This window comes from Paroedura picta, chromosome 2 (assembly GCF_049243985.1).
Source record: "Paroedura picta isolate Pp20150507F chromosome 2, Ppicta_v3.0, whole genome shotgun sequence".
NCBI classification, from domain to species: Eukaryota; Metazoa; Chordata; class Lepidosauria; order Squamata; family Gekkonidae; genus Paroedura; species Paroedura picta.
Genome location: NC_135370.1, coordinates 86,829,294 through 86,856,710, shown reverse-complemented (window position 1 = coordinate 86,856,710; position 27,417 = coordinate 86,829,294). Strand labels below are relative to the sequence as shown.

At 41.9% G+C, this 27,417-nt stretch overlaps 1 protein-coding gene and 2 long non-coding RNA genes across 3 annotated transcripts in view; 1 reads left to right on the top strand and 2 right to left on the bottom strand.

Moving 5' to 3' along the window:
* The first annotated feature begins 285 nt into the window (after nucleotides 1-285).
* Nucleotides 286-26,468, top strand: LOC143829896 (uncharacterized). Its single transcript, XR_013228277.1, has 4 exons — nucleotides 286-526; nucleotides 14,372-14,489; nucleotides 26,041-26,171; nucleotides 26,337-26,468. It is a non-coding gene; the product is annotated as an uncharacterized LOC143829896 (long non-coding RNA).
* Nucleotides 8,351-10,358, bottom strand: LOC143829895 (uncharacterized). The gene is made up of 3 exons (XR_013228276.1): nucleotides 10,255-10,358; nucleotides 9,021-9,169; nucleotides 8,351-8,574 (listed from the first exon to the last, which is right to left on the bottom strand). It is a non-coding gene; the product is annotated as an uncharacterized LOC143829895 (long non-coding RNA).
* Nucleotides 14,367-27,417, bottom strand: part of LOC143829894 (uncharacterized) — a 51,287-nt gene continuing 38,236 nt past the window's right edge. Inside the window, exon 6 of the transcript XR_013228274.1 lies at nucleotides 14,367-14,464. The gene's annotated coding sequence lies outside the window, so the exon portion shown is untranslated. The remainder of the gene's footprint in view (nucleotides 14,465-27,417) is intronic.

Genomic DNA, 27,417 nt, shown 5'->3' with positions numbered 1-27,417 from the left:
TTCTTGGCAAAGGTTACTTCCAAGCCATCAACACAACTTTGTGATCCCTTTCAACCATTTCAGATAATAATTCTACACTTGATTGTGGTGAAATTATGGGGACATGAGTATAGTTAGTCTATCAAGGGTTATACATAGATATTTGCCCATGGAAGACTTTGTTATGAATTTAGTGATACATAGATTACAAGGGAGGGAATTTACCTGGAATGTGAGTCAATAAGAGGAAGTCAGAGTACAGTCACCTCTTTTAATTGTTCATAATTGTCTTCCTAGTACAGGGCACACCTATGGCTACTTCCTCAAACAACCAACCAAAAGTCTCATTTTGGAATTATTACTTCAGAGTTCCATGGGCTCAATTGCTCACCCATAGGTAAACTGATACTCCATGAGCTGGCTAACTTGAGCCTGAATGTTGGACATGTGAGTAGACTCTTTGGTTACCTCCATCAAGGACAAGACACATATCAGCTCTGCTCTAACTGAATAAGAGTTCAACTTTGAACTACAATCAAGATGTAGGGTGAGATTTTCTGAGAAAGTTTACTACTAATACACTAGGGAAGACAGCTGCTTATTTAAAATATTTTAGCCTACCCTTCAATCAAATATGTTCTTGAGGTGACATGCAATAAAAGAGATAAAATAAGTAATGAGTCACCATAAGGTCAACCAATAATGAAAATAGCACAAAAAGGTAATACCAGCCACTGCAATGATCTTTTCCTCAAATCTAACCATTTAAAAAAATCAGCTCAGATAGTATTAAAATAAAATAAGCCATTAGGTAGGTCACCTAAACCTCAGATAAAACAGCTCAGTGGATACCTCAAAGAGAAAATAAGTCAGAAAGATACCTGTTTCTCCTAGGATTTCTATGTGTGACTGAAACCTGAAAGGCCCTGTTTTTATAGGTGGGGTGCAAGATATAAGAAGCCTGAGATTTTCTGTTTTTTTATATGCAGAACTCATGAATTTGGATTAATAACATCAAAAAAATGATTGTCCTTTTCTATCAAAACTAAACACTGAGTCTTTCCACCATTTCACAATTGATTGTATTTAGTATGGATATCAAGAGAGCTAGCACCCAGGGCTAGTTGGAATATTAGAAGAAGGAGGAGGAGGAGTTGGTTCTTATATGCCATTTTTCTCAAAGCGGCTTACATTTGCCTTCCCTTTCCTCTCCCCACAACAGACACCCTGTGAGGTAGGTGAGGCTGAGAGAGACCTGATATAACTGCTTGGTTAGATCAGTTTTATCTTTGCTGTGGGGAGCCCAAGGCCACCCAGCTGGTTGTATGTGGGGGAGCTTTGCCATCACTGGGTTTGAACAGTTTAGCAAATCGAGGACAAATTTCTTTTACTGTGAAATGTCTCTGTATTTTTCTTGATTTCTTGATTCCTTTATTCAGGTGTAACAGCTTATAAGCCAAACACGTACACAAGTTTAAGAATTAAAAACAACTGTAAAAAAATTCAATCACATCAACCATGCAGGTTGTACAAAAGCCAGTCTGAAACAGTCTTAATATATGAATATCAGAAGTGGCTGAATATTATAGGAACTATTTTGCAAGATAGTGACATTCTGTTTAGAATGATAAAAGATGTGCAGTGACAAATCAACCATTAACAAGTAGCAATCACAATTTTGTTCTGAAGGTATCCCAATAAAATGCTCTTTCATCTGTGCAATGGATACTGCATTGTAGCATAGGGATAGATGACTGTCTTAATTTACTTATCAGTGTACAAATATTTGAATTCAACTAAGTATTTGGTTCCCAGATAGAACAGGGAACATTTCCATCTGGTATCTTAAATAGAGTCCAAATGTAAATTGCAGTATAAAGTTATTCGTTGAAGTACCATAAGAGTCCTGTTTATAAAAGATACATACAGTATTCTTGCTGGTATAATCTTAGTAAAATTTTAGGTAGGCGGTTGTTTAAATAGTTTTTTAAATTTGTAATCGCAGCTCTATGACACTGTTCGCTATTTGATTGCACTGATTTTTATTTTGTAATATGCCTTGATTCTTAGTGAGAAAGGTAGGCTATAAAGTAAGTACGTACATGTAAGTAAACAAATATTCACAAATATGTAACAAGAGATATAAATCTTATCTTTCCATTGAGTAGACTGTTCAGCAAAATGGTCAGTCTATAAGTTCCTTTGTTCCGTACTGTGTTATGTCACAGTGAGATTTTTTGAGATAGTCAAGGTTCATATGAGACACTAATTGCCATCCTTCAAAATCTAGGTTTCTGGTCAGTAATAACTAGCAACCTCCAATTGTAGGCTGTAATGTGGGTAATATCTGCTGACCACACTTCAAAGAGGCTGTAAATACAAGAATGTAGACAATAGCTATTTGACCAAAGAATATATGGGGAAGCAATATTTTTGTGCATGGTAAGGACAGAGGCTACAATGTGGATTCTGCACAGACTCCTGGATATCTCAAGCCACAAAAATTATAGTTCACAGAGCCAGAGTGCTCAGTGGAGCTGTGAATCATGGGTTGAGAAGATTGCTAAAATGATGCTTGGTATACATGCATTATACAAAAAGATGATTAAAAAATACCAAAGTAACTCCTACTTGATCATATAGTCACTATGAGCTCCAGTGATGTGACAGTGTAATTGTCACATAACAGATATCAAGACAAACCTGCCCTAACATCTTACTAAGGATGTAGAATCTCTTTTTGAAGGGAGTCTCTTTGCCTTCAGGGCTGCCACAACAATATGAATGAAGCACACTGCATTATTAAATGTATTTCAGCATCAATCTTAATAGGGAATAAAAGCTATGTATAAAGGAAAGATTAAGGAAAATGGTTTGGAAGCAGTGTTTGATTTGTGAACTTAAGGGTTGACATGCTGAATAATTTCTAAATTCTAATGTGAGTAGTTGAAATAATAATTTGATCCTCAGTGATATATGCCAGTTGAGAATCTTACCTGTGACATACTGAGAACTCATGCATGGCTGTATATTTCACAAATACTGCAGGATGTTTACATTGACAGTGGAAAACTATTGCTGCCATTACTGAAATATGATTGATAGCTGGTTCTGGAAGGGTGCAACTACATGGAAATACTTTTCTTCATCAAAGTGCCTAAGCATCATTGCAGAGAATCCACTATAAATGTGGAGATATGAAACAACTCACATTTTGAAATGCCCCCGTCTCTATCTTCACATGCCCTTATTTGTAAATTTAGATTCCATTCTGTCATCAGCAGTGTCTATGCCACCCCTCTGTCATCTGCACTATATAGATTTTTGGTTAATTATGAGACCAGCTCACACACTGCATTTGCAGTAAAGGCCACTGTGATATTAGTAGTTCCTAGAGTTGACCTTTTTACTCTGCTTTCTCACTTATTTTCAGGTTTGTATTGTGATCCAGGAAAGCAATCTTCTCCTTCTGCCCTCTCTCATATTTTCTAATTTAGATCACTGTGTCTTCAGCAATGTTACCTGGTCTCAGCCGACTGGGCCATCCTGATCTATTCTTCTGTAACTTCAAGGCTGCCCTTGAAGACAAGTCAGACAACTACAACTGGTCCAGAATGTGATAGTCTAACAAGTATTAGTGCTAGTAGCTGGGAACATATTTTACCCATTAGTGTCAACCTTGGTTAGTATTTGGATGAGAGACCTCCAAGAAAAACTAGTTATGACATAAAGACAGGCAATGGCTAGCCACCTCCAAACATCTCTTGCCTGGTTTCCAGATAATCGTACAATCACAGGATCCCCTGGCTACATTACATACATGCCATATGTATGTGCATATAATGTCAAGGAGCAATAATGCCAAGGGCCCAGGGCATTTCCTTGTTCCAGAAGTCAACCAGGGCATCACCTGAGATACCAAGATGCTGCAGGGGTAGAAGATTGATTTAGGATTATCTGCCTTCAGAGCCTGATGGATCCAGTTGGTGTATAGATGACATTAGTGGTTTCAGCACTGACCATATCAGGAAAATCACCCAATGAAACCTAACTGGATCTAACAGGCTATGAGGGTAGATCATCTTAAATTGGTTCTATACCCCTTCAGTATCTTGGTATCACTGCAAGTCTGAACCCCAGTTAATCATGATCTGCCCATCTTCAATCCCTTCCATCTACAAATCCTTTTGAGTGATCCTGTAGTAATCCTTTTGTCTATGTATAAAATTGACATTTAAAGGTAAATCAGATCAACAGAATATCTCTTTGTTACTAAAATGGAGCAACTCATAAACCAGTTCTACACAAGGAATTTGCCCCTGCACAGCCTCTTATTGCTCACGGGTTTTAGTGCTGCATCCACATGACGTCAGCAGAAACCCGCGGCTGTGCAGGTGTTGGCGCGAGTTTTCATCCAGTTTGCTCTGCGATGAGGGAAATCGCAAAAAACTATTTCCCTTTCTTGTCATGCTGCAAATTGGGGCTCAAACAGGGGCAAGCCTGTCTGAAGGGAGAAACGTGCATCAGTCTTGGTAGCATTTTGCCCACCCTTGCCCTTACCCTCTCCTCTCCATTTCTGGATCAATTTTTTTTTAGTGACATGGTCTGTGTTGCTACAGAACGGCAAAGTGATATGCTTTCAGTACAAATAAAATTGTGCATGGTAATATTGGGATCGGGCAGCTAAAACACATTCCTGTTTGTGTTTTCTGGCAGTGGGATATGAACAGGGAAAGAAGGGGCATGTGATGAATCCACCATCTCCCTATTAGCTTGATGTCCATGTTCTGTGTTTTAAATCTTTATTGTGAACACACAATCATCAGGGTCCAGTCACCATGGACAGCCTATTACAAATCTACCCAAACATAAAGAGATCCAGAAAAGGGATCTAAGGAAATGTTTTATTGTTATGTTGTTATGCAATGCGGAAGTGAAAGTTTTTTTTTTAAATGTTTTACTGTTTTGGCATTTCCCCATAGCAATGTGGAAATGTTTTTTTTTTGTTTTTAAATAATTTTGAGACTTGTAGGGCAGAAATTTGAGTCCCAAAACAAGGGATTGGTGGCTTGTGTTGAGCGGGGGCGAGATGTGCAGTTTGTCCATGCTTTAGGCTTTTCTGCCACCTCCTTGGGAAGGGAAAAGCTGTGATGAGGCAGCAGGAAGCATGCAAATGTGTGGTTTCCTATCATCCATTTGCAAGGTGGCATGCGTTTTATGACTCCGTGCGGAAATGGTCATGGTGAACATTGTTACTGTGGTCAAGCAAAATACTATATTGAAGAAAATAATCTTCTACATATTCTCCAAACAAAACAGGTTTTGTCAGTTATGATCACTGGCTGGAGAAATATGAGGAACAGGTTTGAAGTGGACTGCATCAGCTTAAGCTTCTCAGAAGAATGCAGAGTCCTGTGCTCTGAATTCTTGGGGAAGAAGAAACCTCTGAAAGAAGCAGAAGCAATGGATGGAAGTATAAGGGCTAGTTAGTTTTACAATGATGAGAATGCATCTGTTTTCATTCTTTGTTTTTTTATCGTATTAATTTAACAAAAAGAATATTCACTGTACCCAAAAACAATACTTATTTAAATCTATATCAGTATGGCTGCTGAGAGAGAGAGACAGAGAGACAGAGACAGACAGATATTCAGCTTTCCTCTGTACTGAGGACCTTGAGCAAGTTACAAACTTCCATGGTAGAGTGGAGATTCAATTCCAGGCTGAAAAAAGCCAGATTCCAATCAGTGCATGTTAATGTTGTCATTGAGGTTGCCAAGAGATCTGGAGAACTGGAAATTTGTTGAAATGAGAGCTGAAGCATTTCATGGCATCAGGGAGAATAACATAATCTGGTAAATAACACCCCATTAAACCCCTATGAAAGGGACTGTAGTTTGTTTTTGCTCCAGGCCCTTGGCAACCAGAGTTGTTGCTCAGTCTACTATTGCAATTTGAGTGTTGCAACAGTACTGGGAATATTCAGATCCCAACTTCCGCTTTCTATGAAACACTGGTGATCCTGAACTAGACCATTTCCACACAGAGGGGTAAAACACACATGGCCTTTTGCTTGCAAATGCAGGATGGTAAATCTCACATTTGCAGCCCTCCCACATTTTCCCTTTGCACCACTGCAGCTTTTTGCATCCCAACAAGACTGCAAGGGAAAACAAGCTGAACTTCTGCCCCCACTACTTGGATTTTCAATCACAGAAATCCATCAATCACAGCACAGCAATTATATCGTGGACTGAAACTTTATCTCCCCCGTCCCCTGAGCCCTGAAATTAATTATTTTTAAAGGCACTTCTGCATTGCTATGCAGTAATGCCACAACACAGATAGATTTTTAATAAAATCAACATTGGTGCATTGCTATGGAGAAACACCAGAATGATATAGCACACACACACACCCACTTTAGATATTCATGTTCTTTTGGACTTTACTTATGTCTGGGTGGATTTCTGAGATACTGAACATGGTCCCTGAAGCCTAAAATGCCATTCTGTATAAATGGTTGGCTTAAAAACAAAGTACTCAGACCCCTGTATGATCGGGAGAAGACTGCTCAACCACCCACTGCCACCCTCTCTTTCCCAGATCATTTCCCACCTCCAGAAAACACAAATGAGACTATTTTTGCCTGCCTAAGTTGTGGGAAGACTGGACAGGGCAACTAAAGCCCAAAGATACATTTTGTGTAAACTGTTGGCTTAAACACAAAGTGCTCAGAGCCCTGTATGATCAGGAGAAGGCTCCTTGATCACCTGCCCCCCCCTTTCCCAGGACACACCCCACCTCCAGAAAACAGATACAGGGCTGTGTTTTGCCCGGCTGACCCCATGGACACTTTGCAAAAGATTTTATTTTACCCTTGACAGTGTAGCTTTTTGGTGGTGCAACATAGACCATGCCATTTTTAAAAATTACTTGGAGCAGGAAATGGAGAGGGGAGGGCAGGTGCAAGGGTGTGACAGTGCTGCAGAGACTATCACACCGTTCCCCCTCCATACAGGCTTGCTTCTGGTTGCTCACCGATCGGATGTGAGATAAAAAGTGGCACATCTACTTTTTGTGATCCCAAGGCAAATCTGGGCAAAATGCAAGCCAGCCCCTGGACAGCCTCTGTATGCAGACGATGTCATGTGGAGGGGGCTCTAAAACCCGCCAGCAACCAGAGGCTGTCCATGGGCAGATTCCTCATGTGGAAACAGTCCTAGTTTTAGCTTAATTTATCTCACTGGGTTCTAAATTATAAAGGAGAGTAGAATCCTGTATGCCACACTGAGCCCTCTGAAGAAGTGTGGGATAACAGATTGAAGTGGGTAGCTGTGTTGGCCTGAAGCAGCAGAACATATTTAAGTACAACAAAATTTTATTCAAGGTATGAGCTTGAGGAAGTGTGCATGCACATGAAAGCTCATACTCTGAATAAAACTTTGTGGGATAACAGCATAATTAATCATAATATTTTTATATCTCATAATGCCTATTGAAGGGTCATACAAAGTACACACAGTTACTACTTTTTCTGGGAAGTAAATATGTTTTTAATCTGTTCATGTTTTATTCCACCCTTCCTCCAAAGAGGTCAAGTTGGCCTTTAAAATTCACCTCTCATTTTTGAGCTTCACATAGACTTGTGTAGAGTAGGTTAGGCAGAATGGAAGAGAGGAGAGAGTAAAACGGAGACCCAAACTCTCCCTATGATCTTTGTAGTTCAGTGGGGATTTTGGTTCAGGGTGTTCTCCACATGGGGGCGGGCGTGTGTGGCTTCTCCAGTAGCTGCTTTGGCTGCTGATACAATGAAGTAGCAGTGGGGCTTCTACATAGTAAGTTTCCCTGAATAATCCCTGCCCCAGGCTTCCAGCAGAATCAGTTCTCCTCCCATTACATGCTATTAGGGCGTCTTAGAGGGTTTTTTTTTTTAATCGGCAATTGAATATCATTATATTGTTATAACAATCTGTGTATTATGTTTGTTGAATTCACAACTGTCAGGTTAAAAAGTACATCACAAGCCCTTTTCAATGTAGATACCCCTTTCCCCTTTTAATATGAGGAATGACGTATTGGTAGGGAGTGTGGACTTCTAATCTGGAAAGCAGAGTGATTCCGCAGTCCCCCACATGCAACCAGCTGGGTTACCTTGGGCTCGCCACAGCACTGATAAAGCTGTTCTGACCAAGCAGTACTATCAGGGCTCTCTCAGCCTCACCTACCTCATAGGGTGTCTGTTGTGGGGAGAGGAAAGGCACTTGTAAGCTGCTTTGAGACTCCTTCAGGAAGAGAAAAGCAGCATGTAAGAACCAACTCTTCTTCTAATAACATATTTAATTAAAATATTTAATAAAAACAGGTGGTTTTAACATTATTGATTTTACAGTTTATCTATATGTTGTAAGTCACAAGAGCTGGCAACCTCAGGAGTGGCAGCATAGACATCTAAAGAATAATAAAAATAAACAATGAAAGGGACAATACTTATCTTTTAAAATGAAAGCTGGGATAAAGGGATGTCAGTCTCCAGGTGGGACCTGGGGATCCCCTAGAATCCAGTTCATCTCCAGACTGCAGAGATCAGTTCACCTGGAGAAAATGGCTGTTTCAAAGGGTGGACTGTATGGCATTGTATCCTACTTAGATCCTTGTCCTTCCCAGGCTCTATCCCATCATTGGAACAATACTAAATTGCCTGTTAAATAAACAACCCCCTCCTCCAATGGCAGAAAGGAAATGGCTGCCATGACAACTGAGAAAGGGGAAATGTCTCATATGGGTGGGGCCAAGGAAAATCTGAACATTCCAACACACATGCTAGTCATCCAGGCTTTGCTTTAATCTTTCCCAAAACCTGGCAGCAAAGCAGGCTTGGGAAAAATCAGAAAAAAGCCTGGAAAACCCAGCAGGAATAGCAAATCCTTCACAATGTTGCAGGTTAGTAGAAAGAAATCTGTTTCCCATCAGTATCGACCCAGGCATGAATAATCTGTGTGGAAAATGTCCACACATCACCCATCAAAATTTCTTCCTACCTGTTTCATCCCTGCTCTGCCCAACAGACCATTCATATCAGCTGTTCCTGTGATGGATGGACAAATGTTCTGCCCCTTTTTGGAAAACACCATTTCCTTTTAGGCCTGTTTGTTGTGAGAGCGGCGCAGCTAGCAGCCAATCAGGAAACCTGGAGGATCCAGACAGGTGAAATGAGAGAGAAAAAGCTGTTACTTCATCAAATCAGTCAGATAGGGTCTGAACCAAAGAGCAGCTAAAGGGATTCTGTCTCAGAACTGGGCTTGTATATAAGTAAACGAGACAGGGCTTATGTCTCCAGAGTTTTAGCTGGGAGAGAACCTGTCTCAGGAGACTTTGGAAGTCAAGAGTTTGTCTTTTGTGATAAAGCAGGCTAGTTTGAGAAAGAAACTAAAACTGTCTTGAAGCCCCAATTTCAGAGGGAAACTGGTACAAGATTCTTGTTTTCTTAGAGGAATTCACATTCACATTGTGAGAATCCTGAGGTTGAAAGAGGGCCAGTATTCACCTGAAGAATACAAACTTGGCTGGTAACTGCGCTCTGCTCTCCTAAATTATCAACTGTGTTACACTTGTAAATAGTACTATCTGCTTTTCCAAACCACCATTTGCCGCTCTCCCTGGGGTATATAGAAGTTAGTTATTTTTCTGTTTTACTGGTGGGCGCTGAACTTATTTAATCCAGAAGCCTCTTAGCTTAAGTCTATCAGATGAAAGAGGCAGTCCACCCCCCTGTGGCCTTCCTCACCAAGCTTCATCTTTGTGCTGCCCTGATGGACTACATCTACATGACCAGGTGGTTGTGTTGAGACCAGAATCCTGTCTGGGAGATAAGCAGCCCAGGTGCACAGCAAGTGGGGCAAGGAGCAGAGTCAAGCCAAGCTGGGGTCAGGGAGAGAGTCAAAAGCCAGCCCAGATTCAGAGATCAGGAGTGGAGTCAGGAGCTGGGAGCATGGCTGAAACCCAAGCTGGGGCCTAGAAACAGGAGTGTAGTCAGAAGCCAAGCCAAGGGTCTGGAACCAGGAGTGTAGTCAGAAGCAGAGCCAAAGCTCTGGAACTAGGAGCATAGTCAAAAGCCAGTAGTAGTAGTCCATTCATATGGTCAATGATCATGAAAAATATGTGTGTGTGTATGCACAATATATATATACACAATTGATCACCAAATATAAAACAAACATTGATGACATAAATTAGTACAACATGCTATTAAAACTGGCATAGTCAAAAACCAACCTGAGGGTCTGGAGCTGGGAGTCAAAGAAACAGAGCTTCACCATGGCAAATTGGAACAGGAGTTGTCTGGAAGACAGGCATGGAAATGTACTCATTGCCCCTACCTTGTTTCAAAATCCTCCTAAAATACACAGTATTAGGTGGAGCAGCCCTCTGTCAGAGGACCTGCAGCTGGAGTTAATCCTCATCAGGGGAAGGAAATGCAGCTGGGCCCCATCTACTTTGACAGTGAACTGCCATGCAACCAGATCTTCTGACAGCTGTCAAGGTAGATCACCTCTGCCATCGCTACTATGGTGAATGTCTGGGGCTTGTGGGCATCTTGATCAGATGGAAAGGCAACATGATTTTAATCTGATTCCTGATCCTTTAGGATGCTTTGGGCTGATCCTGCGTTGAGCAGGGGGTTGGACTAGATGACCTGTATGACTGCTTCCAACTCTATGATTCTGTGATTCTGTGAAAACTTACCAATTATGTATTGTTGGCTACTAGAATTAGAAAAAAATGGTCTAACTTCTCATAGAATCATAGAGTTGGAAGGGGCCGTACAGGCCATCTAGTCCAACCCCCTGCTCAACACAGGATCAGCCCTAAGCATCCTAAAGCATCCAAGAAAAGTGTGTATCCAACCTTTGCTTGAAGACTGCCAGTGAGGGGAAGCTCACCACCTCCTTAGGCAGCCTATTTCACTGCTGAATTACTCTGACTGCGAAAATATTTTTCCTGATATCTAGCCTATATCGTTGTACTTGTAGTTTAAACCCATTACTGCGTGTCCTCTCCTCTGCAGCCAACAGAAACACCATCCTGCCCTCCTCCAAGTGACAACCTTTCAAATACTTAAAGAGGGATATCATGTCCCCTCTCAACCTCCTTTTCTCCAGGCTGAACATTCCCAAGTCCCTCAACCTATCTTCATAGGGCTTGGCCCCAGAACATCTTCGTCGCTCTCCTCTGTACCCTTTCAATTTTATCTACGTCCTTCTTGAAGTGAGGCCTCCAGAACTGCACACAGTACTCCAGGTGTGGTCTGACCAGTGCCGTATACAATGGGACTATGACATCTTGTGATTTTGATGTGATGCCCCTGTTGATTCAGCCCAAAATGGCATTCGCCTTTTTTACTGCTGCATCACACTTCCTGCTCATGTTTAGTATACAATCCACAAGTACCACAAGGTTTCGTTCACACACAGTGTTACCTAGAAGCGTATCCCCCATCCAGTAGGCATGCTTTTCATTTTTCTGACCCAGATGCAGAACTTTACACTTATCTTTATTAAATTGCATCTTGTTCTCATTTGCCCATTTTTCCATTGTGTTCAGATCTCGTTGAACTCTATCTTCCGGAGTATTTGCCAGTCCTCCCAATTTGATGTCATCTGCAAACTTGATGAGTAATCCCTGTACCCCCTCATCTAGATCATTAATAAACTAGTAATCAAGCCCGCTGTACGTACAATACAGCGGGCGCTAGCGGGGCAGGGTGCGGCCGGTGAGTCGGCAGGCCGCCATGTCCCGCGTGCCGGCGGCCTGACGCGTTGGAGGCGCTTTGCGCCTCCCGACGCGTCAGGCTGCCGGCAAGGGAGCAACTGCGAACTGCGCTGTGCACGGCTCGCAATTGCTCCCTTGGTGGCGGGGCGGCAATTGGAGAGGCCAATCGGCAGGCGCTTTGCCAAGATGCCAAAACATCATGTGATGCATCCAAGTCTTCAGCCCTTTAAAGGTCAATGTATACAAGTAGGCAGCAACATGTCACAAACAGAGAGCCAAGCCCACAATAGAAAAGCAGACGTTCCAGGAGGGTATGTGCATGGGTACATGCAGAAGCTCCAGGAGGGTACATGCATGGGCACATGTCATTTATCAATAAACAACTTGTGACATGCTAGTATCCATGTGTATTGGTTAGGAGTGTGGACTTCTAATCTGACGAGGCAGGTTTGCAGCCAGCTGGGTGACCTTGGGCTCACCACAGGTCTCTCTCAGCCTCACCTACCTCACAGGGTGTCTGTTGTGGAGAGAGGAAAGGGAAGACGAATGTAAGCTGCTTTGAGACTTGGGTAGAGAAAAGCAGCATATAAGAACCAAGCTGGTAGAGAGCCAGCTTGGTGTAGCAGTTCTCTCCCCCCACATGCAGTCAGCTGGGTGACCTTGGGCTTGCCACAGCACTGATAAAGCTGTTCTGACTGAGCAGTAATATTGGGGCTCTCTCAGCCTCACTTCCCTCACAGGATGTCTGTTGTGGGGAGAGGAAAGGGAATATAAATGTAAGCCATTCTGAGACTCCTTCAGGTAGAGAAAAGAAGAGCCAACTCTTCTTCTTCATCATCATCATCTTCTTCTTCTTTTTCTTCTTCTTCATCAGCTTCATGTATTTGCTCTTGCCAATGCATATGAAAAGAGCCACTTGTGGCGCAGGGTCATAAGGCAGCCGACATGCTGTCTGGGAGGTAAACGGTAATGACTGTATTGAGTCTGCCATGAAAACGCTAGAGGGCGTCACCCCAAGGGTCAGACATGACTCGGTGCTTGCACAGGGGATACCTTTATGCATATGAAAAGAGCCTCTTTTGGGGCAGGGTGGTAAGGCAGCCGACATGCTCTGCCCATGATGCTGGGAGTTCGATCCCAGCAGCCGGCTCAAGGTTGACTCAGCCTTCCATCTTTCCGAGGTCGGTAAAATGAGTACCCAGCTTGCTGGGAGGTAAACTGTAATGACTGGGAAAGGGAATGGCAAACCACCCTGTATTGAGTTTGCCAAGAAAACACTAGAGGACGTCACCCCAAGGGTCAGACATGACTTGGTGCTTGCACAGGGGATACCTTTACCTTTATGCATATGAAACCCTGGGGAGGGATACTGCTTGAACAATAATTTGGAGAAGAAAAATGGACCAGGATTCAACCTTGGATGACTGAAGCAAGCCAAACCAACTTCTTCCCCATTCCACAGAATGACTTTCCAAACTGATGTGAAGGAAGTTCCTTTCCATCTCCAATAGGCATGAGTAAAATGCATCTACCAGTCTTCCCAAGGGCAATATTACTGGAATACAAACCCATAAACCTTAGCTGATTCCTCTGAGGATGGGGGTGGGTGGAAACTGCTGGATCATATGCATGAAACATGTTATCCATAAAGAATAAATCAGCAGGCTTAGGCTGTGTGTCAACCACAGGCTGATGAAGTGAAGGCACTAATCTTGGGGATTGTTGCACTCCCTTCAGCAAAATATATCACTGCAGAAGCCAATCATCTGATCAATGTATTGAAATCCAAAACAACTAAGATGAAAGTATAAAAATAAGTAATCAGCCTGTAAGTGGAGCATAATAAGTAATGACTTGCTCTTGTGTGCACGTGGTCTCTATATATGTTCTCTTATACTTCTTCCTCCACCTTAGAGGCACTAGTGATTGTTACTGCTAGAGACAGGCTACAAGAGTCCTGTCTTTTGGGAAGACATGCTGCCCACCTTTTTATATATGATCATGTAACCCCTTTGGCTGGGATCCACCCATATTGGAAATTTTTCTGTAGCCCGACCTCTACTATGCATCCCTCTATACTATATCTTTACAGTACAATTCTATGCAGAGGTACACCAGCATAAGACCATTTATTTTAATCGACTCTGACTGGTATGACTCTACATAGGACTGCCCTGTAGAAAGAACTGCATTAGCTTCCTTCTCCCTATAGTTACACCACTTGATACTCCTCCCTGTACTACATATTAGGGATTTGTGTGTGTGGGGGGGGGAGAGAGATCTGGTGCTTTTAATCTCTTTCATTAATGTTCCAAGGGCTTATGCCAAAATGTTCTAAAACATTTTTCAGAATGGAAATGTGAGATTGGTTCACAAAACATCATATAGCCAGCTGTTTTATTTCTTTGCTTCTGTTCACTTCATGGTTGTGATAAAGGGATCATCTGAATTAATGACTAATAATGTACATTAATCATTAACCATGAGCAGAATTTATTCTATTTGCCATGTCTAACTTTCCAAATATAGACTGAGCAAGAGATAAACAACATTCCCCAAAAGAAATGTCATGTTTATTACAGAAGTTTAATTTATTTGAAATTATTTGAAATTTCTGCAGGTTACTTGAATAGAACTTCCAGGAAAATCCAGTGGCAACTCCAAACTGAGGCTGGGCAAACCAAACTTTTTCTGCTCGTGGCGAAGAATTCAGCTGAGGAAATTCATAATGAGCTGAGGTCAGATAGGAATAGAGATATTGCACACAGTAGCAAGAAGTTTCATTTTAAAAAGGAAAGTTAATTTCATGTGTTTTTATTTTTTTTAACAGTGTACTTTCGCCAAAGCCTTTGCCCCAATGCATAAAAGCTGATAATTTCCCCACAGACCCTAGCATCCACTTGCCACACTTCAAAAGAAAAAATAGTCAGAATGAAAAACAAGTGGAAACATTAAGTTGTCATTTCAGATTCGAGAGGAGCAAACTTCCTTATCTATGTCTGTAGGTGCTAAAATGCCACAAGTGATATTTCAGATATCAGCTTTGCTAACATGCCCAGTCTTTAAAACATGTAAGAAAGGAAAGGAAGTATGTTGTGAAGAAATATTCTAGCAATTTACAAGATAACTAGACAAAAATAAACATGTGAAGCTTCAGAAGGGTTTGCAGGACTGGAGGATGAATTGGGCAAGGACTTGGTTTTTGGTGGGCTGGTGCTTTAGTAAGACTTTTGTAAAAATTCTAATTTCTCTCTCATTTCTTGTTCTTGTCAATTCATCCCCCTAGTATGAATCAAAAATGTTAACTGAGGAAGGGATGGCACTTCCCAAGAATCACATGAACTCTTCTATCTGCTTTCTATTTTTCTTTCCTGTACTGTAGTCCTGTCTTTACTGCTTTATCTGTAGTATCATGAAAAACAGGAGACGTCAGCTTTGCTTCAATTTAAGAAGTGTTTTTGGTTAGTTCTCTGATCTATTCTCTGGATTGGCCTTCTACCAGCCTCTTGAGCCACTCACTGCCATACAGGAGCCCTGCAGGACCAAAACTAAGACATGCAAAACAGAAACTTGTCCCTAGACGCTTGTAGTATGCATTACAACAACATCCATCCTGAAGTTTGGATTGGAATGATGATAATGGACCAGCTGGCCTTCCCTTGATGTAATGAGGTGGGGATGGGGAACAGTGGCAGAGTTGTGGTAAATTTGAAAAGCTGCTGGGAATTCACAGGGATCATTGGAACGTCCTTGGGTTCTGCAGTTTTTATTATTCATAAAATGTTTTTGCCGAACTATTTATATATCACAACTACATTTCCCTTACCCAAGAGGCTCAAGGAAGCTTGAAAAACTTATATCAACAGACATAAAAACAACCAGCTTGCTGGATATGGTGGTATAGAAATAAATAAAATAAAATAAAATGTTCATTTAAAAAGGGATTTAAAACAAGCAAGATATTTAGGAAAACATCCCAAATAGATCATGCCACCCAAATCCATCTGCACTTCTCTTCAAACCCCTTTGAAATAACATTGACTTGCAAAACTTCCTAAAAGACACGAGGAAGAATGATCTTCTGACTTCTCAAGGGAGACTGTTCCGAAAAGCAGGGGATTCTACAGAGAACAGACAAAAGCAGACCTTAATTGCTCAGGAAATGTCTATGCTGTGTATCCAGAATCCTGTTTGAGGTGGTTTACAAGTAAAAACAATGTCATAACATCATATAAACATCATATTATGAACCTCGATTCCTGCCTGCTTAGTTTTGTTTCCCAAAGCCTGGCAAGGTTAGCGGTTGTAAACCTGTAAATCTGTCCTCAGGCTCCAAGACTCCCCTGCTTTCCCTGCGGGAGTTTTCTTCCGTTGCTTTATCAATCTGCTCTAGTGACCATAGACAGCCTAGTCTCAACAAGGCTGTAACTGTAGCGATTAGATTCCGGCCATCTGGTAATCCTGTGAACCTTAGCACCTTAGGTGCCCTCTTGCTCTCCTGCCAAAATGCCTGTGTACCCCTCCCCTATTGAGAGAACCCTATATGTGTTCTGAGCTGAGTATTGTTTCCCATTACTCTCAAGATCTTTGCTTAAGAAGATCTCGGCTCGCTTTAGCATTTCTGTAGACTCTGTTCAATAAAGCTCTCTTTGGATTTCAACTGACTGTTGGATCTCGGATGTGTCTTTATCACGGACTCTGCAGGCTGGGCTCAGCCTGATTCCTGACACATCAGCTCTAGAAGCTAAATAAACAGTAACAACTGTTGGGAGAAACACTATGGGCATGTAGGTGAAGAAGAAGAAGAAGAAGAAGAAGAAGAAGAAGAAGAAGAAGAAGAAGAAGAAGAAGAGTTGGTTCTTATATGCCGCTTTTCTCTACCCAAAGGAGGTTTAAAGCGGCTTACAGTCGCCTTCCCATTCCTCTCCCCACAACAGACACCCTGTGAGGGAGGTGAGGCTGAGAGAACTCTGATATCACTGCTCGGTCAGAACAGTTTTATCAGTGCCTTGGCGAGCCCAAGGTCACCCAGCTGGCTGCATGCGGGGGAGTACAGAATTGAACCCGGCTCACCAAATTAGAAGTCCGCACTCCTAACCACTACACCAAACTGGCTCTCTCAGTCGGGGAGAAGTGGTCCTTTAAGTATGTGCTATATTTCTACTCCCTCTTTTATCAATGATAGTCTCTGACACCTTTCTCCAAAGTAATTTTTTTCTTACTAACTGTAGAATTTGACTAGTGAGCTAGACAAAACAGAATGGAGCTTACAGAAATTTCAATCCTGTCTCTTTTTAAAATGCTACACTAAAGCATTTTAAAGATGCTCACATCATGATAAGCCCCCTTTTTAAATTGTCCTCAGAGCTTTAATAGAGGCTATTGAATATTTAGTGGACAGTCTGGTGTTTGAGCTGTAGGTGGTGTTGTTGCTTTACTGGAACTCAAGTTCCATGCAGATACACTCAGGGACAGAACAAGTGAGGGGAATCAGAAATAAATAATAAACAGCTTTCCATGTGCACCTTATTTCTTTGGGTCTTCTCCAGTTTCCTATGGCTTGGCAACTAAATATGAACATAGGGTTAGCAAATCATGGGCACATCCATCATTATTTCTTAAATAGACACCTTTCTATCACTCTTCCTGCATTATGCAACCTAGAATGCTTCTGTGTAGATACAAGGGCTGCATTCAGACAAATCTCTGTTTATGGTGGGCACAAATGTGGCCATATGCTTGCATATTCCTTCTTTCTTCCCACTGTGAGGTGAATGTGACTGTTGACTTCTTGCCTTTGGAGTTCCTGCTGTTAACTCCTGACTTCTGTGTCATCTGAACGTAGATATCTGGTTGAAATAGGATTTCTTTTCCCCTAAAACTGGGATTCCTAAACCAATAATTCTCCATAATATATTAAAGTAAAGGTAAAGGTATCCTCTGTGCAAGCACCAGGTCATGTCTAACCCTTGGGGTGATGCCCTCTAGCGTTTTCATGGCAGACCCAATACGGGGTGGTTTGCCAGTGCCTTCCCCAGTCATTACCGTTTACCCCCCAGCAAGCTGGGTACTCATTTTACCGACCTCGGAAGGATGGAAGGCTGAGCCAACCTTGAGCCGGCTGCTGGGATTGAACTCCCAGCCTCATGGGCAAAGCTTTCAGACTGCATGTCTGCTGCCTTACCACTCTGCACCACAAGAGGCTCTCCATAATATATTACAGAGCACAATATTTGACTAGTGCACTTGCCTGTCACCTTCCTATATAGGGTACCTTTAAAGTCCACACAAACCTTTTTTTTTTAAAGACTATGCTCTGATCATATGACTAACAGTATCATGTTTCCATCTGAGGAAGTTTACAGTGTGAAAATCTAACCTTTACGAGGAGTCCTTGAACATTTTCAGCTATGTCATCAGCAGCAGAATGAGGCAGGGGTACTTTCCTCTATATAACAGCTGGAGCAGAAGACTGTGGCACAGTTTTATGCTGTGCTTCACAAGAATCACAGAAATGCAAAATGTTTGTTTTTTCTGCTTTCCCATTAATAGGAATAGCACTTTATAGTTTCCTACTAGGTGACCTAAAAGTATTTTGTCTGACTAATTATGTAACTTATTTCAGTAGAAACACATATGAGTTTGGCCTGGTCTTAGGGCCTCATCGTCTGTTCCCGCTCTAGTGATTTCATTTAGATTTGCCTTTTTAAAGTGCCACTGTTTTTGTTCCTTTCCGCAGGAAAATCTGCTATTCCAAGGACAGACCCAAATTGCCTTCTCACTTACCCTGTAGAAAGGAAATTCCTGGTTATAGTGAGTTCATCTTTCAAGGCAGAATCTAATTCTCAGCTGTCAAATATGGAAATGCTTGCATTTGGGTTTTTCCCCCACAACCGCCATTTTGTGTTATTTGTGCATGCCCCCTTCCTCACTGCCATCCTTCCTCCTCACCATTACAATGCTGTTTCCAGCTTTAAAAAAATAGCGGTTATGCTGCAGTAGAGTTGTAACATGATAACCTTTTAAAAAATACTTGGGGGGAAGGAGGGAGGGGAAGAGATAATCATGGACAAAGAATGGTGGAAGTAGGTACAAGAAGGAACTAGTTTGCAAAAGAAGTATTTTTGATGTGAGAACATCTACTAGCAGATGGAACTTTCCATAGATGTGACAACTGTGGTCCCATCCCAAGGAGCATGTCAGTATGAATGGCAGCAGCAGGGTCAATGGTAACAGCAGTGGGAACAGCCTCAGCAGTAGTAATGACAGTGTGAATAGCCACAGCATCAGTCAATGGCAGCTCCCCCAATCCCTTCCAGGCCTTCCCAGGGTGGAGGGGAGGAGGGTCAAAGCTGCCTGCAGGCTGGGAGGAGTTGTGGGGCCAGTCTGGCCACAAATGCCAGGCCAACCCAATCTGGAAGCCAGCCAGGATCCACCATTTGGGCTGCTGCTCAGACCCAGGATGGGGTGCAGGACTCCCCTTTCAAGTGTTCTGGCAACTGGTGGTGCAGCCTACTTGGTCTAGTGGTTAATCTGGTGAGCCAGGTTTGATTCTGCACTCCCCCACATGCAGCCAGCTAGGTGACCTTGGGCTCACCACAGAACTTATAAAGCTGTTCTGACCAAGCAGTAATATCAGGGCTGTCTCAGCCTTAACTACCTCATAGGGCATCTGTTGGGAGGTGAGGAAGGGAAAGGAGATTGTAAGGCGCCTTGAGACTCCTTCTAGTAGGGAAAAGCAGCATATAAGTACCAATTCTTCTTCTTCTTCTTCTCAGATTGTGTTCCCATGTATGTAATTATGTGTTCCCATGTATGTAATCTACGACAATCTGATTCTTGTGCATTTTTTGAAAAAGAGAAGGGAGCAAAGCATGATGGGAGGCTGCCTCTGACTCAGATGTGGGAAACATACATCGTGAATTTCACCCAGGGAAACAGGGGGGAGTAAAGCCGAAATGCAGAAAGCCTAAAGTAAACTCTCATTATCCAAAGGAAATCCAAAGCTAGGCTAATGTTTCCTAATGTGTATGTCTCCTAATGCGGAAACATAGAGTTTGATGTGGAATAGGATATCTCAAAAGTTACTGAGAAAAGCAGTATTTCTAATTTTTATTTCTTCATCTTTTCTAGTTTCTTCCTGACATCATAGATTCAGGCCTTATCTGCTACCCTGGTTTGCTTGTCTTCATTAGTTCAGGTGTATCTTAAATCAGCTGTACTTCGATAAACAGAGAGAAAAAAATGCTTGGTATGCCCTGAGTGATCCATCTGTAAATATGTGAAACAAAGCAGAATAATATTAAAAGCTGCCAGGACCTGATAATTGACCCTCTTCACTCTGTCATTAATAAAGTATCAGCATGTCATGAAGTATATAGTAGGTGTAAGAAGTAATGTTTTCCTTCATCTTCCAAAGTTGTAATTTTATGTTTCTACAATAGACCTATCTGCACTACAGGCTTAAACTGGGTTAATAATTCATTCCTTCTTCTGAAGTAACTCTTGTGAGTTTCCAGGCTGTGAGCAGAGGAGAGCTGATCTCTTAATAAGCGAGAATTCTCAGCAAGAAGCCTAATTACAATGTCCAGGATTTTAGAAGCTGTGCCAATTAAAAGTACTATAAAAGGGTAGATAAATTCATTTATTTTCACTAGAAAGCTGTTGCCAGGTATATCCATCAGTTCTCTTAGTACTCTTCAGGCCTCACAGTGCCTATATGGCATACTTAAATAACCCACATTTTCCCTAAATTTAGGATTAAATGACAGGTGTTGTATCTGTGAACATTTAGAGACCATGAGTTCAGGAACAGAGACTGAGATCCTAAACCCCTATCCAGGACTCACCAGTTCCCAATTTGCAGCCAAGCAGTAAACATACTTAAGGTCCAATCATGGGCCTCCATTAAGGGCCTATCACGTGTCTTGGCAGGATTCATGAATGTGTATATAAGTTACCCAGTTCTGGTTATCTGTGTTCAGTATTTCTGGTTCCAGTAAAGTTCTTTGGTTGTTGGAGCTGCGTACCCATGTGCCATGCCCACACCTGTAGACAAGCCACTGGAGGGTTCTCTGGAGGCAGTATCAGACACTGACACCAACCCTAGGGCAAGCATGCCACCACCCGATTCATCGGAGTCAGGTGTGGAATCAGGGATGGAGGACCCAGTGGAGGACTGGGATCAACCAGACACTGCAAGGGAAGGCCCATCAGGTGCAAGCCGAACACCAAACCAGCTCTTTGTGCCAGTTGGACCAAAACCCATTCCACCAACTGTATTCAGCCCAGAGAACTTAATGGAGCACCAGAAACAGTGCAGGCAAGCTAGTTTGACAGCTTGCAGGCAAAGTGTGAGGTTGTCTTTGTAACTGTCAGGCTAGAAGGCAGACAGCTGACAGCCCTTCCACAGATGACAGCTAGGCTCAGCTGCCAGTAGTTTGGGTCTCAACCAAGAGGCCTGGCCAAGGTGGGTTTATGGGTGCAATACTGGTTTGTTCCACAGTTCCTCACTTCAGCTTAGCTTTGGACTCTTCTTTAGTTCCTGACTTTGGATTGACTTCAGACTTCTCTCTGGCTCCTGACCTCAACTCGGCTTCGGAATTGCTGACCATGTCGTGGTCTGGCTTTGAAACTCTACGGTTTCTGACTCTGGCTCAGCTCTGCTATGCCTCCCCTTGCCTCCTCTGATAGACTGAAGTCCCTGGACTGGACTTCCTGACTTTGCTTCTGCCTAAAGACGTGGTCTTGGTTTCCTGACCAAGGGTGTATTTGCTTGGTCCTAGGGTGTGGCCTGGCACATTTAATACCAGGTGTTTACAACTTTCATAATATGCAAATATATTTTGGAATTCCTCTAAATGTGAAAGTTGTCTGCACAATAGTCTTCAGTTTCTGATTCAAATTTTGCATAAGTTCGTTGGCTTGTTATGAAAGGTAAGAATAGAGAGAATAATGGCCAGCTATAATGTATGCCTTAGGAGCCCTACAGAATCATGCTGAACTTCAGGTGCCAGACGGAAAGGTCAGTCCCTACATTTCTCCAGAAAGATGGCAGTTTCAAAACTAATGGTGGTGATGATGAATTTAAAAACCAAGGAATACTGAGGGAGCATGGGATGACTAGGCAATTGGATCTAACCTCCCAAATCTGTTCAACAGTGGATTCAAGACTTCAGATCCTCCTGTCCAAATCAGTCCAAGAGGGTATATTTGAGTCCAGCCTAAAAAAATGGTTGAACTCTGCAGTGATTTTTATATAATGGGATCACACTGAACATTGGAGTTGGATCTTGAGTTAAGGATCCTAGCAATCTTGCTGGATATGTCAAGTACTATGTTTCTCTTGAAGGTCTAATCCATGGGAGTAAATCTTTTTTGTTTATTTCATTTGTACTTCACTTTTTTCTCCCCAATGGGGTACCTACCAGGACTAAATACAGGCAAAAGAAGCCACCTGGAGAAATTATAAAAGGGTTAACCCTTCCCTTCCCAGAGCCAGCCCCAATGAAGCCACAGCCCCAACTGGGCTCACCTTTTGAGGCCCAGTTGTACATTAAGAGACTAACAGTGCAACCTTCAATAGAGTCACAACCTTATCCTTCCCTGTCTATAAGGTACTCTGCAGCACAGAGAATACTTGAAGCTATTGCATATTAAACCCACAAGACTCTGTTTTAGGTTACTCTACATATTATAAATGGTAATGACTGGGGAAGGCACTGGCAAACCACCACGTATTGAGTCTGCCATGAAAATGCTAGAGGGCGTCACCCCAAGGGTCAGACATGACTCGGTGCTTGCACAGGGGATACCTTTACCTTTCAGCTTTTTTTACATATTATTCCAGGGAGGTAGGTGTGTTGATCGCTGTAGAAGAACAAGTTGGTCTGCAGTAGAAGAAGAATAAAAGTTGAGTCTTAAAAGACCAATAAGATTTCCAGGGTGTATGTTTTTGAGAGTCAAGGTTCTTTTCCTGTTGTTAACTTGCTACTGGACTGCATGAGAGTCAGCTTGGTACAGTGGTAAGAAGAGTGGACTTCAAATCTGGTGAGCCAGGATTGATTCCTCACTCTCCCACATGCAGCCAACTGGGTGAACTTGGCTTTACCACAGCATTGATAAAGGTGTTCTGACCAAGGAGTAATATCAGCAGTCCCTCAGCCTTACCTACCTCACTGGGTGTCTGTTGTGGAGAGAGGAAAGGGAAGGGGATTGTAAGTCACTTTGAGACCCCTTCTGGTAAAGAAAAGTGGCAAATAAGAACCTACTCTTCTTCTCCTTCTTCTCCTTCATATCATGGATCCCTAACATCATATGTAGTTTGACTCAGTGCACGGATCAGAGCTACTGCTAACTAAAGAAGGAAAACAAATATTGTAATATGATTGTTCAGTAGCCAGGAAAATGCAAACAGTAAATGCATACAAGCTACAAAAGACCCATTTAAATTGCAAATATTACAAACATTCCACACACACAAAATATCATGATGGAAAATGGCGTCTAGTTGTACTATAGCTGATTTTCTCCTTCAATGCTCTGAAAAGAATTGATATATGAAGGATCTGTGGCAAAACCAATTGGGCATAAAATAAGCAAAGTTCTGTATACTCAGCTGATTGATAATGGGTTATATCAAACCCTAATCATGTTTATACTTGTGCAAAATGCAGCTTAATATTCCATGCATTTTTAGCATAACCGTCTCTGTATTTACTTGTTCAATGAAATATGGATCTTAAGACCTTTTTCAACACTCCTTCAGAGGAAACTCCATGGAGTAAAAGATGAATGTACTTATACCATGTAATGGGATTTATGATTTCAATTAATTTTTATTATGTTTTTCACATTAGTGAAAAAGTCCATAGAGAAAAAAAACATAAAAAATAAAGGATACTTTTAGATATAAAGTGGTAGAGCTGAGGTAAAAAGACATTCTTCTCTCGTTATTATTGAATAACACTTGTTTCCCACTGTGCTTTTGTTGTGTGTATGTAAAAGTCATGGACTCTGTAAGAAATGTCTCTCCCTGTCCCCAGCTGAAACTGAGATACCGATCAATGCATGGATTTGTCACAGTTCGCTAAAGCTCCTAAGCCTTGGGAACAAGAGAGTTGTGTAGTCCTTGATCTTGTCTCACCAAACATGGATTGCCTCCTAGGCAACACCCTGAAGTCCATCTGTGTTCTCTCTGTAAGCCCTCCCCTCAGAGCATGTGTCTAGTAAGAGCTCAATATTATAGAATCATAGAGTTGGAAGGGGCCATACAGGCCATCTAGTCCAACCCCCTGCTCAACGCAGGATCAGCCCTAAGCATCCTAAAGCATCCAAGAAAAGTGTGTATCCAACCTTTGCTTGAAGACTGCCAATGATTTATCCAGATTTATCAATCAGCATAATTCCTCATTGTTCTGGTGCCTGCTCATAATGCAGTGGATCAAATTACACTTCCCAGGTAGCCGTGCAGGAAGGTGCAAATCCAGTTGATACCAACAAACACATCCAGCTTTGAGAATAAGGCAGGGAAACAATGTGGGTATGGCTAGGATAGGAGACACATAATTCCTGCTAACCCCCACCCACCAAGTGGACAATGTAGAAAAACATGTCTTTTGTAAATTGAGATTTTTCCTGTTGGGTTCACTGGGCACACTGATGGAAGAGATAATGGGAACAACTACGGCTCCAGTGAATTAACCAACATACATGCACAATGTGCAATTTGGATCCAATGAATATTTTATTAATTCAGATTAATGATTTCTTCTATCCCACTCTATCACAGACACTTGAGGTAACTTACATACAATTAAAACAACATGAACTGTAAACATTTGAGTCAACCATACAAAAATGGCCAGGGATTGAAGAGATAAACCATGCAGCTTCCCTCCCCCACAAGAGGGACTGAAACACCATTTAAAAAACCCTCTGAATATACAATAAAGATAATGAAAAAGGGTTGAGTATTGAGAGAACAATGTGAGAATGAGTATGTGCAGAACATTTTCAATCCCATTTTTAATGTGTGGGAGAGGGGAAGGGGAAAGCTGCCAACATACAGCTCTGTCTTTTTACTAGAGGTTTAAGGAGTAAAAATGGGCAGTGGTAACTTTTCATGGTATGAAGTTCAATAATATACACCTGATATTTGCATGCAGATGAACCTGGTATTAAAGGGTCAATTAGAGGGGTTCAGGTTTTTTTTAATGTATTGTTTAATTGGGTCTTTTGGGGGTTTTAGCATGGACAACTTGTAACTCACCATGAGCTGGTAAAGCTAGGAATTGAAGATCCTGTTTGCAAAGTGAAATATGCACAGAAATGTGCCCAATGCTTATCTAAGTGAAGACATCTATCACCTGTGTGCAGCCAGGTTTCCCCTAGACCGTTTCCACACTGGGAATTAGCCCTACCTTACTGGTCATCCGGTGATGGGGCAAATTCCTGGACTCTAGTTTACCTTATTTTGCCACCCCCCCCCCCCCCCGCCATGAAACCTACAATAAAGGTCAAATGACTTACATTTTCAGATTAATTAAAATGCTACATTTCAATATAAACAATTGTGTTGTATTAAACAATGCTCTTCACGCTTGTGGCAGAAATGATACTGAAGGACAATTAAGCTGCTGGCTACTGTAGTACCTTAATAATTACACAGTCATTAATACTGAGTGCTAACAAAAATGGGAAAATCTGCATAGCAATTATGCGTCCTAAATCAGCTTTTAAGGAATGGAATCTAACACTGAAATCCAGTCCCCAGATACCAGAGGAGGACATGATCACTGCTAATCCTTTTGTGCCAGTAAAGGAAAAAGATGTGCTGGCATAGCAGATTTAGGCCAATTGAGCTACACATGATATGCAAATTGTACGATGAATAATAAAGTAGGTGACACATGGCTACATCGTTTTGTGTTCATGTCTATGAAACTTAGAACATGCCAAGTAGAACTGCAAGTTAAAAGGGACTTTTGCACTAGCACAAACAGCCACAAGTATGAGTCAGTACAGGTAAGGCTGCCAACCTCCAAGTGAGGCCTAGACATCTCCCAGAATTATAACTGATCTCCAGATGAAAGAGATCAGCTCCTCAGGAGAACACGGCAGCCCTGGAGAGTGGACTTCATCAGGAGTGGTTGAGGATTCTCAAGGCCCATAGCACCAGGGTCATCAAGGAGGCCACACAGTAACTGGAGACAGCGATTCTGTGTAAATGAATACTCACATGCCATGATTATGTATTATTAAAATAGCTTTATGATCTGCCCTCAACAGGTGATTCTCCAAATGTGAGTGCCAGGACGACCAAGAGTGAGGAAACATGGCTGAGACATAATGACTGAAAGAGCACTTAGAAAGTGACATTCTCAATCAGTCACTCATCAACTGCTATTGATCACCTAGACGTAAGAATTACTTATTTCTATTCCTGTGACTTTTCACAGGCAACCAGCAGCTCTCCTGCGCAGAGCATACCACAGGCAAAGCCTACAGCAAAACTTGAACCCAAAGTGATGAGTGGGAAGCCAGCTGCTCCCCTATTAGAGATTGCCACCCTTTTGTCCTTTCAGGGCTCCTGTCTCTCAAGAGGACATAACAGACAGAAATCAACAGGAGCAGCTCTACCCGGCAAGGAAGTGTAATGATGGAGACAGCTGTACCAGTTGTTCCCCTGGCTGGCAGGCAATTTTCAAAGGCACAAGAGTCATGCATGGTTGGAAACTCTATTTCTTTGTGATGCTGTCACAGTTCACTCATCACTGATGTTATTCAGTAAAAGCTACGATTGTCTCAACAGTCTATTTGTTTTCATCATAGTTAGAGGATTGTTGCTTATTGCTCATCTCAGCTGCCTTCATGATGGGAGTGAGGGTCCTCAAACACCTGCTTAGAGTTTGCACATTTATGCCTTCAAGACAATGCTGCAAAAATAACTTTGCTATTTTATGTACTTTTGACTGGCTTGCAAAATGTGCTCCTGAATGTAGCTCAGAGAGGTTTGCATGGAAGCGGGTGGGCAGTCAAATACAGTCCAAAGCCATTCAGAGCTTCAAAAACAAACTGTTTTTTTCTCATGGCATTTTGAATTTTATTTATTTATTCATTTGTTTGTTTATTTGTTTGTTTATTTATTTATTGGACTTGTATACCGCCACTCCAAGCAAGCTGGCTTGTGGTGGTTCACAAAAAAAAGAAGAAAAAAGAACGTACAGCAAGTCACATCTAAAACATACCCTAAAACAATCCTCAATAATCTTAAAAACAATTCTCAACATCATAAAAGGCAGTATACTCTATATACGAATAAAACTTCTTAAGCTCCTAATTCTACTTCTGCAAGGGTTTGTGTAAGCCAAAGGACAGCTATATAATTTACCTATTTTAGCATTGCACAAACTCTTCTGCCAGAATGGCTTGCGTAGTCATTTGCAGAACACAGCCAACAACTGTTTTAGTTCTGTTCATGGATGCTGGGGCACTATTACAAGTCTTAAGGTTACAGATCTACAAGGCCAAGTTAACTGGGACATTACACTGTGCTCTAGATAAATGGGATAAATTTGTGGAAATTATTGCAAACAGGACCATGAATTATTAAAAATTAGGAATTAATTATACTAAATCCAGAATAAATGAGGTCAAACTGATCAG